At 44.4% G+C, this 13,397-nt stretch overlaps 1 long non-coding RNA gene across 7 annotated transcripts in view; it reads right to left on the bottom strand.

The window, feature by feature from the left end:
- LOC308476419 overlaps positions 1-13,397 on the bottom strand; it is a 60,742-nt gene that overhangs the window by 19,345 nt on the left and 28,000 nt on the right. The window contains exons 3-4 of one of the 7 annotated variants that reach the window (XR_013985866.1): positions 10,146-10,196; positions 8,982-9,063 (exon numbers count right to left, since the gene is read on the bottom strand). This is a non-coding gene — a long non-coding RNA (uncharacterized lncRNA). Of the gene's footprint in view, positions 1-8,981; positions 9,064-10,145; positions 10,610-13,397 lie in introns of those variants that run through there. The other 6 variants (XR_013985867.1, XR_013985868.1, XR_013985869.1 and 3 more) reach the window with 6 other exon arrangements.

The following is a 13,397-nucleotide window of genomic DNA, read 5'->3' as shown; positions in this document are numbered from 1 at the left end:
CTGACGATGGATTGCTTCCATTTCTTCTACAAAATGCTCGGCTGCCGGGACACCCCATCTCTCCCCTTCTCCCCCTGGGAAAGCCCTGGGATGACACCCATAATTAGCCAAGAAGGGGCTCATCCCTGTGGACACATTCTCGGCATTGTTGTAGGCAAATTCCGCCAGCGCCAACTTTTCTACCCAGTCATTCTCTCTGTCATTGACATAACACCTCAGGTATCGCTGGAGGACCCCGTTTGCTCTTTCCGCCTGCCCGTTGGTTTCAGGGTGCCGGGCAGTCGAAAAGTTGACCTCCACCTGCAGTAAGCTCATGAGCTTCCTCCAGAACCTGGAAGTAAATTGTTTTCCTCGGTCTGAGACCACCCTCAATGGCACCCCGTGCAACCTAAAAATGTGTTCTACAAATAACTTCGCTGTCTCTTCCGCCGTGACTGCATGCGAGCAGGCTACAAAGTGGCACATCTTTGTTAGTAGGTCTACCACCACCATGATGGCTGTTTTCCCCTTGGACTTCGGCAGATCAGTCATAAAATCTATCGACACTGCCTCCCAAGGTCGTTCTGGGGTTGGTAAGGGTTCTAATAGCCCCGCCGGTGCCCGCCTCTCCCCTTTGGCTCGCTGGCATTGCTCACACCCTCTTACATACTCCCGTACATCTTCCCTCACCTTAGGCCACCAAAATTCCCTGGTGACCAACCACATGGTTTTGTGTTGTCCAAAATGCCCCGCCGTGGGGCTGTCGTGCAACTGCTTGAGTACCCTCCCCCTTAAGTCTCCTTCAGGGATATACAGTGCCCCTTTGTAATACAAAGCTCCATTTCTTTCCTCGAAACCCCCTGGTTCCTCTCCCTCACCCCTAAGACCTCTGAGCTTATTCTGGGCGTATTCATCATTCTCTGTTTCCTCTACCAGTTCTCTTTGTCCCACCAATGCCGCCCCACACACCCAGCGGTCCTCTGGAATGACATGTCTCTCTTCGGGTGCTCCCTCCCCCTCCAAATATTCAGGTTTGCGTGAGAGAGCGTCCGCCCTAATGTTCTCTGGGCCTGGCACGTAACAAATCTCAAAGTTAAATTTGGAGAACTCCTGGGCCCATCTCACTTGCCGTTGGTTGAGCACTCGTGCCGTCCTCCAATACTCTAGGTTCTTGTGGTCAGTGCACACTTGCACCTTATGTTGTGCGCCAATTAGCAGGTGCCTCCATCTCCGGAACGCCTCATGAATGGCTAGTAGTTCTCGGTCATACACCGTGTAGTTCCTCTCGGATTTGTTCAGCTTTCGCGAAAAAAAGGCACACGGTCTCCACTCTGACTCCTCCTTCCCTGGCTGCAGAAGCACCGCCCCAATAGCTCTGTCTGATGCGTCAGTTTCCACTCTCATCGGTTTTTGTAAATCCACATGCAGGAGTTGTTGTTCCGAGGCGAAGGCCCTTTTTAGTTCCTCAAATGCTCGCTCCGCCTCCTCAGTCCAAACGAACTTCTTCTTACTGCTGAGACAGTCCGTAATGGGCGCCGTCAGGTGGGCAAAGTTTCGGATGAACTTACGATAGAAGTTCCCAAATCCTAGGAACCTCTGCACATCCTTCCTTGTTTTGGGTGTTTTCCATTCCAGCACCGCCTGGACCTTGCCGGGATCCATGGCCAATCCCTTGTCTGACAGGCGATACCCCAGGAATTCCACCTCCTTGGTATGAAACTGACACTTCTCCAGTTTCACCCACAGCTGGTTGGCTTGCAGCCTGCTCAACACTTCTCTGACGTCTCTCACATGCTGCTCCTCATTCTCAGAATACACCAACACGTCGTCTAAGAAGGCCACACAATTCTTGTAAAGCAAAGGCCCCAGGACGTGGTTCATAAACGATTGAAAGCACGCGGAGCCTCCTTGTAGGCCGAAGGGCATAACTAAATATTCAAATGCCCCCAAAGGGGTGAACATGGTGGTTTTCCATTCATCCCCCTTCCTTATTCGTATCAGGTTGTACGCCCCCCTTAGGTCCAGTTTAGTAAAAATCTTTCCCTTCCTGACCCTTGTCAAAATGTCGTCAATCCTGGGCATAGGGAAAGCCACTGGTTCTGACACTGCATTTAAGGCCCTGAAGTCACACACAAGCCTCGGCTTGTTCGTGTTTTTTTTATCCACAAAAAACACTGGGCTGCCCCCCACCGCCCTGGACTCTCTGATGAACCCTCTCTTCAGGTTCTTGTCAATGAACTCTCTTAGCTCCTGCATCTCTCTGTCTGACATGGCGTACAGCTTGCCTACAGGGAGCTGTGCCCCAGGGAGTAAATTGATTTGACAGTCAAAGGGTCTATGCGGGGGTAATTGGTCAGCTTCCCTTTCGCTGAAGACGTCGCGGAGATCTGCGTATTGTCGTGGTACCTTCACGTTCTCCGTTACTTCAGTCCCTGCTAGGGTGGCTTGGGCCCCTGCCAAACCCTTTCCCTCTTTGCAGTGTTCTAAGCAATGTGCTGAACCAAAAGAAACCACTCTCTGATGCCAGCCCACCAGCGGATCATGTAACGCTAGCCAGCTCATCCCCAATATAATGGGAGCTCCTCCCAAGGTGGCCACATTAAACGCTATCAGTTCGGTGTGCCTTGCCACCTTCATTATCATTGGGACGGTCTGCAAGCTGACTTCTCCTCCCAACAGCTCCCTGCCATCGATCGTGGTCACCTGCAGGGGGTTGCTTAAAGGGATCGTCTGTATCTGGTGTTCAGCTGCAAACTCTTTGCTCATGAAATTGCAGGAGCTGCCTGAGTCCAACAGCGCCTTTATCTTTAGAGGGTGTCCGTTTGGCAGCTCTAGCGCCACTTCTATCACTAGGGCGGGTTTAGGAGGTTCTGGCGTGGGCACTTTCACTGCTCTTTGGCCTGGCTGCTGTGCCCCGACGGTGGCAGCCAGGCGTTGGCTTTTACTTGCTTCGGTATTTCTTCCTCTCTTCCCTCCACAGCTCCTACCATCCCTTGCCATTCCTTCCTCTGGGGGCAGACTCTGGCAAAGTGACCTGGCTGTTGGCAGAGATAGCATTTCCGGGCGCCTTTTCCCTCCTTCTTTCCCCCCTCACTGGGCTTTGAAACTGCGCGCGCGCGCGCTGTTCCGATTTCCATCGGCTCTGCCGGCGGGAAAGTTGGCTCTGGAATGTCTGGAATGCGGAACTCCTTCCAACGTTCCCCCTTCCCTTCCCGCCTCTCCAATGCTCTCGCCTCCTGGCGCGCTCCTATGGTCAGCGCTGATTTGGTCAGCTGGTCCATAGACTCCGCCCTGGGTGCCCGGGAAAGTTCGTCTTTCACAGCCGAAGAAAGCCCTTCTTCAAAGAGCATTTGAATGGGTTCCGCCGATAGATCCCACCCCAATTTATGGATCAACATGGTGAACTCAGTCCAGTACTCACGGACAGATCGGCTCCCCTGTTTGCAAGCCATTAACTGTCTGCGGACCACTCCCTGTTCAATATCACTGGAAAACATCAGATCCATGGCGCGAAAGAACTTCATCGTGTCCTTTAGGACGTCACTATTCGCTGCCATCAGGGGTCTAACCCAGTCTCTCGCCCCCTTTTCAAGATGCCCAATCACGAAAGCCACTCGTGATTCCTCGTCAGGGAATTCATCAAACTGCAGATTGAGGGCATATTGCATCTCTGTCCGAAAGCCATGATAGTCTTTGGGCTCCCCCCCAAACTTCTGCACCAATCCTGGTACCTTTCTGACGAGCTGGGTGTCTTTCCCCTTTTTGTCTGCATCCTGAGCCCTCCTCTCCTCAAGCCTCGCCGTCTGCAGCGCTAGCTGGACCTCCAACACCCGGTACCTTTCTTCCAGGCTTGGACCCGCTCCAGCTCCTGCTTCTCCGGTTCCGGCTGGGTTGCTCATGATGCCTTCTCCTGCACAAGCTGCTCACGAAGACTGTCGGAATGCTGTGATGGGACGATGAGCTGCTTGTGTGTAAAATCCTAGTCCCTCAGAGTTTGGTCAAGTTTGCAAACCTCTGTCTGTAACGGAGCCCCTTAAACATGGCTCCGTCAGTCGCTGGCAGATTCCGACAGTGGTTGCTTTCGGAATCGCTTCCAACATAAAAGCTCCTTAACGGAAACACGTCTTCTGGACTCTCTGCGTGACAGTTTCCGGCGAGGAGTGGGTGTCCCTACAGGAGGTCCTGAAACCTCCCCACTGTTTTCGCTGGAAGTGTCTCTGAGCCATCCCTCCAGCTCCCTTTCCCTCAGCCCAGCTCCTCTCCCCCTACTGGTTCCCTCTTCAGCTGCTGAGTCTCTCCCAACCTGTGTGAGCCCTTTCACTTCCCTTCCTTCCGATGGCAGTTCCCTGACAATACTGTATACTGAAGTTTATCTTAGAGCAAAGTCAAACCTTCAGTCACCGACATGGCACAGTCTTGAGACTTTTTCAGGGCCAGAATTATGAATATTTAAGCTAAGTTGGGGTGGAAATGATCAGCCGGGATGGAGATCATTGGGAACCCTACAGGTGGCAGGATCTACTTATAACTAGCATTTTTAAAAGATTGACTATCTCTGTTTTAATGTGACAAGGGACTTGCTTAAATGCATCCCACATGATCATCATGTCCCACCACACCAGCAATCCCAGTCTTACAGCTAATTTGCAATGTGGTTCAAAGTCTAAAATTACTTATTGGACTCAATGCTATGACAGAGATCGCACAGGCATCACTGGTTAGGTCAAGGGCATACGCTCAAGTATTTCCCCCTGTATGCCACAATTCTTCCATTTCTTCTCTGGCTGGCACATCCTCACTATATAATTCAGAAAGGCCTATAATTGTCATAGCTGCTATGCTGAAATTAGATCCTCTGAGCCTTTTCAACCATATTATAACCCTGTTCAAGAACCGAGAGTGAAGACGTGGGTTTAAAGTGAGGAAGGAACTTGCACAGTCCCCAATTGTGGAGAAGCTTCTAAGCACATCCAGCTGAACACATATAGACGTCTCACACACAAAAGTCAGAAGCAGAGCTAGTGTGCATAGGGACACTGGGGGGAGTGGGACCTGTGTATGTATATGCACCCACAACATTCACTCAGTAGCGTGAGTTGGTTTGATATGTAGTACTGTTTAGGTTTTGACAGCTTGTGAAGGACTCTGCTCATGAAAATAAATAGAAAGGTTTCAAAGAAGTCACAAATGGGATACACTACCAACAGCTGTATTTGTCACATTTTACTAATGTTTTCAATGCAATAGCAGACTCGAAACCACAGGAAAATGAGTTTCTTTACTTCTAAAATTCAGCAGCATTTATTTATTCCAATTTAATTTTGAATTCTGAAATTCAACTTTTGAGACCATCCCTCTCTTGTCTTTTAAATATCTGTTAAGCAAACGTGCAAGTACTGCAATACCTGAAGGACAACCTCTCTCCATATGAACTAACCTGCTTGTAAAATGCTGTCCTTGGAGAGGCTTGTCCGGTACCTGTGTAACATAACTTGCCCAGGCACCAGGCAAAAAACATTCCTCTTCTCCCACGACTTTGGCTAATTGAACTATCTATGGCCTTTAAAACTGGAGTATGTGGAGTGGGGCATTATTGCTTTGGTTTGTTATTATGGCATGTGTTTTTGTTTTGTTTTTATATTATAAGCCACCCTATGATCCTCGCAGGGAGGTGGTATAGAAATAAATAATAATAATAATAATAATAATAATTTTACTATTATTATATTTTATAAATCCCATTGGTTTAACTGCAATTGCATAATTGGAGCTACTGTAGAAGACTAAAATTAACCTGTTCATACCCATGTTTACTCAAAATACGTTATAGGCAGCAAAGAGACTAAGGCTGCAGTCGTAATCCCATTTACTGGGAAGTATTTACCATTGAATTCAATAGGATTGACTTCTGAGCAGACTTGGGGCAGTAATAGTTTAGCTACTGCACTGAATTTTAACTTTACCATCCAACATCAGCCAGGTGAAAAAGAGGCTGCCTTAGGGGCAGTGCAGGGGTGTGCCAAGGGAGGACTTGGAAATAGTCTGACTCCATCCCTCAACCTGAGGAAAGATTTGGACCACTTCAGAAGCTGGCCTAAACCTCTCACGCCCCTCTCTCTCCAATATTTTTCCAATGGGAAGAATAATGGGACAGAAAAACACAAGTGTGCTATTCCACCCTCACTTCTACCTTGCCAGTAAGAACCCAGATGGGCTTAGGGTAAGGTCATTAAACTGCCTACACTTTCACTCTAGCATACACACATACACACCATAGGACTGGAGTCTTAGCCCGCTTATCTGAAAGTAAGGCTCCACTGAGACTTATGACTAAGCTGCCTGTGCAATATTTGCTTTTGGTATCTTGGGCATACATGCCTTATACAAATCAGAGAATCGTATCAAGACAATGCAATCGAATTAGAATCTTTTTATTCCTGAATACCATAACTGGCAGTAAGAAGAATGCAAGCTAACAGTCTATGAATGGCTTTACCTTCCAGTTTCTTCTTTATTTTATTCCCTGGCATATGAAATATGGAGAATGTCAGTGGCAATATCTATCAAACTGCAGCAAATGCAAACTACAAGGAATGCATGTGTGTCACACAAAACTAAAATAGCAGGTCACTCAGGAGAAAGCAGCTGCTAAGGGAGGACATGGGAATGTGTAATTCTTTGTCAGATGTAATTTGAAGTTCTGACTATAAATGGAGGAACGCACCATATGTGGCCAAGATGTGCTGACAGGTAACACAGGAAATAAGGGCTGATTCATACAACTATTTTTTTACCTGTTGAATTTAATACAACTTGGCATTCTCTGTGGCTATTTAATATGCTGGATTGATCTTGTAAATGCTTCAACACATGTCCAGATTCGGACTTGCCATGTCCTGGTTCACCTTGGTTTTTTATGTTTTATCTAATTTTCACGTACTCCACCTTGATTCATTTGAAATGGTGAAAGGAATATAAAATGAATGGGTAAATGAAATCCACATTTAAACCTTCACCAGGACTCTAGTCCAGGGCATAGAAGCCATCTCCTAGAGGCCAAGGTCCCTTCGCTGACGCCCCCAATAAAATACTTGATGGGGCCACTGCCCCCAAAGTTGATGGGCATTGCCATTCAAATGGTGTCTGTGCACTTCATCTTGTGATTATGTGATGGAGAAGGAAGCAAGCAGACAGAAGAAAGCAGTCAACAAATGTGCCTGATAGGAGGTACAGTGGCTGTTCTGTAAACGTTTTTGTTGATCTGACGAGGAGCACAGAGCTGAAAGGCAGTGAACCGCTGTGATTGGTTGGTGGAAAGAAATAGCCTCATGTGGGCTAAATAGAAACAACTGCCTGCCAAAAACCATTCAAGGACGGGAACAAAGGTGACAGAAAAGAAACTTTTTTGGCTATATAGAGGGGGGGGAGAGGGGAGCATAAAAGGCATGAAAGTAGAAATCGGGTGGGAGAAACCATTCCAGGAGGAAGGGAGCTAGCATAAGATAGCAGAGTTTATAAGGATGGTAAGAATAGAAGGTGTTAGACTGTTTGAGGTAGGAAATGTGAGGCAAAAAGCAAGACAATTCCTTTGTACAGGAAGGAGTGAAAAACGTATCAGAAACTTCCCACTTCCTAAAGAGCTTTTGCCCCACCTTCATTACCAGAATGGAGCCAGAACCCAACCAGTGACCACATAATGCCTGTAGTTTAACAAACCCTGCAAATTTCCCTTTATATAATGCACAGGAAGGCGGAAGAAGGAAGCACATGAACCAAATGCTTGTTCTTGGTATATTGGGTTTAGGTTGCCAGGGTCAGTCCATAGAGATACTGTTAAAATTCATTACGCATAATCACCTAATTTGGAATGTGTACTTTTCCATTTTGCAATGCTCAGATTTCTTTATTTTTATTTTAAAAACTTTTTATTTCTATTAAAGATTTTCTTGGTTTACAAAAAGTACATGCCTTGTCTCTTTTTTCAGGTTGTACAGTCTTTCTTACAAATCATGTACATTTGTTGTGAGACATTAGCGTTGAGTATAGGGTTGGGGGAGAGGAGGGGTGAGATGGTAAGGCTTACATTCTTTTGTATAGTGTACGTGTGGGGTTTTGTGTCAGCGTTAACAGGGTAAGTTCTCTTTCTATTCATTTATTACATTTCCTTGGTAGTGAGAGGTATTGGGAGCAGAGTGTGGCTGGGTTGTCTGTGGTTGGCTGCAATGGGGTTTGTTTACATTTGTGAGGTGAGAGAGGGCTTGTTGGGTCAGGCAAGCCAGATTGATTTGTATGCTGTCGGTGGATTCTTCTTGTTGTCTTGTTGGGCTGTGTATGTGATAAAGGGGAGCCATACTGGGGTGAAGACATCCTCTTCTATTTGTCCCCGTGTCAGTTACAGTCTATTGGTTAGCTTTTCTAGTAATCTGTAATGCTCAGATATATATTTTAAGTTTAGCTTAATTTCCCTGAGTAGTTCTTGCCAGTATCAAAATGTAAAATAAGGTTCTGCACATGGCGAAGTACACGACTGTTATCCCATAAGACTAAACATATATCTCATCTCTACTCACAATCAACATGCTCTACTCACAATCAATCAACTTTCAACAACTTTAGTGGCTTGGTAAATCTAGCCTGAACAGCAAATTAGCTATCAAAGTCAAAAACTGTCCCAACCATCACATGCCTCTCTTTACTTAAGTTCATTCAACATACCTTCTTACTGTGCAAATTTGGTTGTCAACTGTCCCAAACTTTACGATATGGAGAACCTATCCCGTATCCCTTTCCTATTAATACGTAGATAAGTCATTCTAGTTCCTCAAAGGATTATCTCATCTTTCATTTTCTGAACGTTAGTTTTGCATTTATTACTCATATATCATATTGTAAATAAGAGCTCACATTTTCATCTAAGATGTAAAAAATTACAACTTTTGCTGTCTGGCTAGGGGAGTTCCAGATCTTCATAGCCAGTGGCTTCTGTATAAACATTAACTTACTGTTTGACACATTTGCATTTTGCCAAGTTGGTGGTTACACTCTTCACAGTTAGAAGTTGGAGGTCTCTTCAGTTGCTCGTCACTGTCAGAAAGACAGTCAGAAAGAAAATACAGACCACCACTAATTTAACGGATCTTGCATCTTCTAGAAAGTTGAATTTTTTTCAGATGCTCTATGCCAGATTCTAAGTTTTGTGCATTGAAAAGATCTACATCACTACTTGATCCCAGTCTCAGTCTATGAAATTCAATCAATGCCATCACAGTGTCTCTCTAAAATAAAGGTATATCTGTTTTTCCAGTGAGCTCTCTGGAATGGTTTCAGTTCAGAACAGCAAAGTATAAAGCAATGTACTAAGTCATAAATCATCATGTAGCCTGGCATTGATTAATTGGTTTTGGACTGGCCTAAACCATCTAGGAGCTTTGTAAGGCACCTGGCTTCACTACAGCTATAGCATTAATGGCAGGCACTCAGGGAATCATTTTCAGACTGCTAGAGAAGTGGATATTTAAGTAAAATGCTTGGTGAGCAAATTTCATCACTGCTTCTTCATGCACATTCCTGAGTGAAACAATGATAAGAATCTTCCTTTCCTGCAAATGTAATAGCAGAGAAGGGGAACTCATATTTAGTAATATCTCACCAGTGGTTATGTTGGTGGTTCCAAATAAGTTGAGAATTGATGCATTTGATGTACTGTGTTACTTTGCCACAAGATAACTGTTTGCATCCTGTGTCCATGGGAGCTATACCAGCAATAAAACAAATATCATCACTTTGGACCATAACCTGAATGTCTTTGGCACAGTCACACAAAAATATTACCATTTTGTATTCCATCAGCATGGGTTTAGAGTCACATGGTAAATGATGTGTGAAGTTGTGCTCATGTGATTTGGATGATTTTCAGCCAAAAGGCTTTCCCTGACATAGTAGAAATTGCTTTAACCAACTGAGTCCTTGAAACCAACTACTACATGGAAAGGATCCCACACGGTTTGATCACACTACCCAACTTTCAAATAAATAGCAGCATATCCTGACTCCCACCCAAGAATAACAACAGTTGGGCTTTCTTGCAAGTAAGAAGCCAAACTTTATTCTGACAGTGTAAATTTAGGAATATAAGAGCAAAAATTATTCCAGTCACCCCGGGATACCAGTGATGAGGTAAGGATCAGTCCAGCTCAGGAGAGAAGCTTCAGGGTTCCCTAAAAGCAGTTCAAGGTAAAGACCAGGAGTCAGGATTCCAGGATCAAGAGCTGCACAGGAGCATGAAGTTGTTCCAACAATTGGCCCTGCCTACCCACCACTCTTTTAAATAGAAGTGGGGAAAGTCCAGCTACTTGTGAGACTGTCTTTCTTGCCAACAGCTCCTGGCCTGAAGTGAAGCACTCCTCATAGGCTGGGTCTGTTCCTGCCTATTGATGTGCCACTGTTGCCCTAGAGAAAATGTCTGGCTTTCCTCTAATCCTGACACCTCATTCTGTGCTGTGGAGACCTTGCCCTCCCCTGGCAAATGATGGGGCTCCTCAGCATTGAATGGCCTGACCTCCTCTCCCTAGAACAAGGAACAAGGGACCTGTGAGAGTTCCAGATGAAAATTCTCAACTGCAAGGCCCAGTTTTGAGTCAGAGGCTTGACTGGAAGGGCTCTGAATCATGGCCTCTTCCTCCCACTCGTTATCCTCATAAGTCCTCAAGGAAGGGCATGACATCGAGGAATACAATACCTTTATCAGTCTTTCTCCCTAATCTTCATATTGCCCAGGGCTTAAAAAAAAAACCTACCATGCTCTCTCCAGCAGGCATGAATGTGGGAGCACATCAAATAAATTGTGTAAATCCTCTTAATCCAGTAATATATCAAGTTTTTCAAACCCAGTTTACCACGGGACCCACTTTAATTTTTCTCTATTGTATGTGCTTCTATCTTTCCATCCTATCCATCACTTAAAAAACAACAACGAATAAGCAAAAGGGAAAAGGTGGTGGTACTTCTAATACAATGATGCAGCCCTAGGGTTGGGTGCTACCTAATTGTAGACTATTGCACAAGCTAAATGATCATGAAGACATTGGATTTTATACTTCAACTATCAGTGGCAGTTCTGACGTCATGTTCTTCATTCAGAAATGGCCTGATGAAATTATGTCTATAGATACATATACATAACCATATTTACATTTGGCTTAAATTGAATGGAACTGGAGTTCTGATACAATAACCACATTAAATATTTGGTTGAAATGACATCTGCAGCAGCCTTCGCTTACTCTGAAGTACAAAATTAAAGACAATGGCACTATTCCAGAATAATCAGCCTGTGGACTGCAGCCAAAATATCTGATATTCTCTTCTAGTACACATAAAATCTCTTAATTGATGTCAAGGAAATGCTTTATTTCTTAATTTTATTTTATGTTGTGGCTCTTGTCTGGGATTTCCCTTTTACACACTGGGAAGCACCAGATCCTCAGTTATTCAAGGACATTACCTTTGTTTCATTTTATGGGTTCATCCAAAAGTTCATTTCCCTCCCCATGTTTTTCTTTTTCTATGTGTTGCTGTTTATCTTATCTCATATCCTGAGTCATTACCGAATTGATACTCTCTAACACTACTTCCACAAATTTCTCCCCAGGTTTCATCTCTACCACCTCTCCACACCACCTCAAATACTTTACATTCATCCAATGCCTCTGCAATGTATCTGAGAGTGGGCTGGATCATGTCTTCGTTCTATACGTGGAGGGCAACATAGAGAGCCTATATACATGGCCCAACCACACTTGGAGGCATGTTTGGGGAGAGTCCATAATTGTGGTCCTCCTCCTCTTGTCCCTACTTTTCGTCATGTGATATCAGCCAATCAGGATCACATAGTGAAATGATTTCATGGGACCACATATCTAATCAAATTTGGATATAACGCGGGAAAATTAAGCCCCCTTTTAGTCCTTATCCTGAATTAAGAAGAAGAGGGATGACACTGCATTATGGCAAAGCAACTGTGCCAATATGCCCTGTCGTCTACACTGCTCTGGCAGTCTCATTTTCTGCCAGTGTTGCATGCCAAATCTTTTGTCTCAGGCCAATTCTAGTGGCACAAAGTTCATAACTAGGTGAGGTAAAACAGAGATGGGTATATGCATTTATATTAGTAAGCGAATGACGCCCCACTGAAACAGTTCAACTCAAAATGTAAAATTGAATCATGTATGTGAGAAATGCCCATGATTTCTCAACAATATGGATGTGTGACCTCCTCCAATATGCCTTGCAAAGAGTTTCTCACCTCTCACAAAGGAGCACAAAACCTCAGTCAAAAGGCTGTGTGTGCGTGTTTTGTAGAGAGAAAATGATTGCAACAAACATCTCTTCCTAATACAGACTGCAACTGAGAACTGGAGCTTTCCAGAAGGAAGAAACAGCGCAACCTTTTGTCCATTAAACCAGACTACTGCATGTTTACAAAAATGTATATAGGCCATGAGTTATAGCAGATCAAAGAACAATATTTTCTTTTCTGTTCATTGACATTTTGAGGAGCTATTGCTAGAAAATGACATCTGTCGAAATAATCCCTTAAGATGTTTCTCATCACTAGTGATGCTACTGAGAAAGCCAGCAAGTGTTTCTACAGATGGGGCAAGGGGGATTATGGTGCTTTGGCAACCCATTTATCATTGTGCCTTATGAATTCCTTGCTTCACCTGATTGCTTTTATATGGGGAGAAAGTTTGCACAGAATATAGATATGCTGGGGGAGGTATTGCAGGTATGGAAAGCGAAGGAGAGCTTCAAGCATACTCAAGAGTGCGCAATATGATTTTTTAGTCAAATATTTCACAGCAAAGAGTATCCAAATCCCAGATAAAGATTTCTTATTTTTGCAACAGATCAGCTAGAAAATTAATGACAGTAAGCAAAAAATTGTACAAAATTAAGAACTGACAAATAAAATTAATTTCCGGTTTGCAATAGAAAAATCAATAGGGTTCTCATCTGGCTAGAAAAAAATTGCCCTAGCCTACTCTAGTGCCTTCAACAGAGGTTTGCTTTGCAGGTAAAGATTCCCATGGCCTTGAAATAAGCATTGTCACCTGCTAATTGCTGTAGATCAAAGTGCTGTTAGACAGCTACAGGGGCTGCTTCAAATTTGGCAACACTAATAGCCAAAAAAATCCTGGTTTATTTGGTTTCTATAATCAGCTTTTGAACTGGCCCCTAAAGCTGTCCTTTTGATCTGCAGCAATTAGCAGGTAAGGATGTTTAGCTTCCTGCTATGCAAAGTGTCACCTGCTCTATTCTGCATGGTAAAGTCCTGTTAAAACCTGATGAGCACCCAAATTTGCTTCTGGCCAGTTGGGAATTTTACTGGCCTGTTATCCAATGTGCCACCACTCCCA

Source organism: Podarcis pityusensis (assembly GCF_964106645.2).
Source record: "Podarcis pityusensis genome assembly, chromosome: 4".
Classification (NCBI taxonomy): domain Eukaryota; kingdom Metazoa; phylum Chordata; class Lepidosauria; order Squamata; family Lacertidae; genus Podarcis; species Podarcis pityusensis.
Note: the sequence above shows the minus strand (reverse complement) of the source record. Positions and strands in the feature narration are given on the sequence as shown.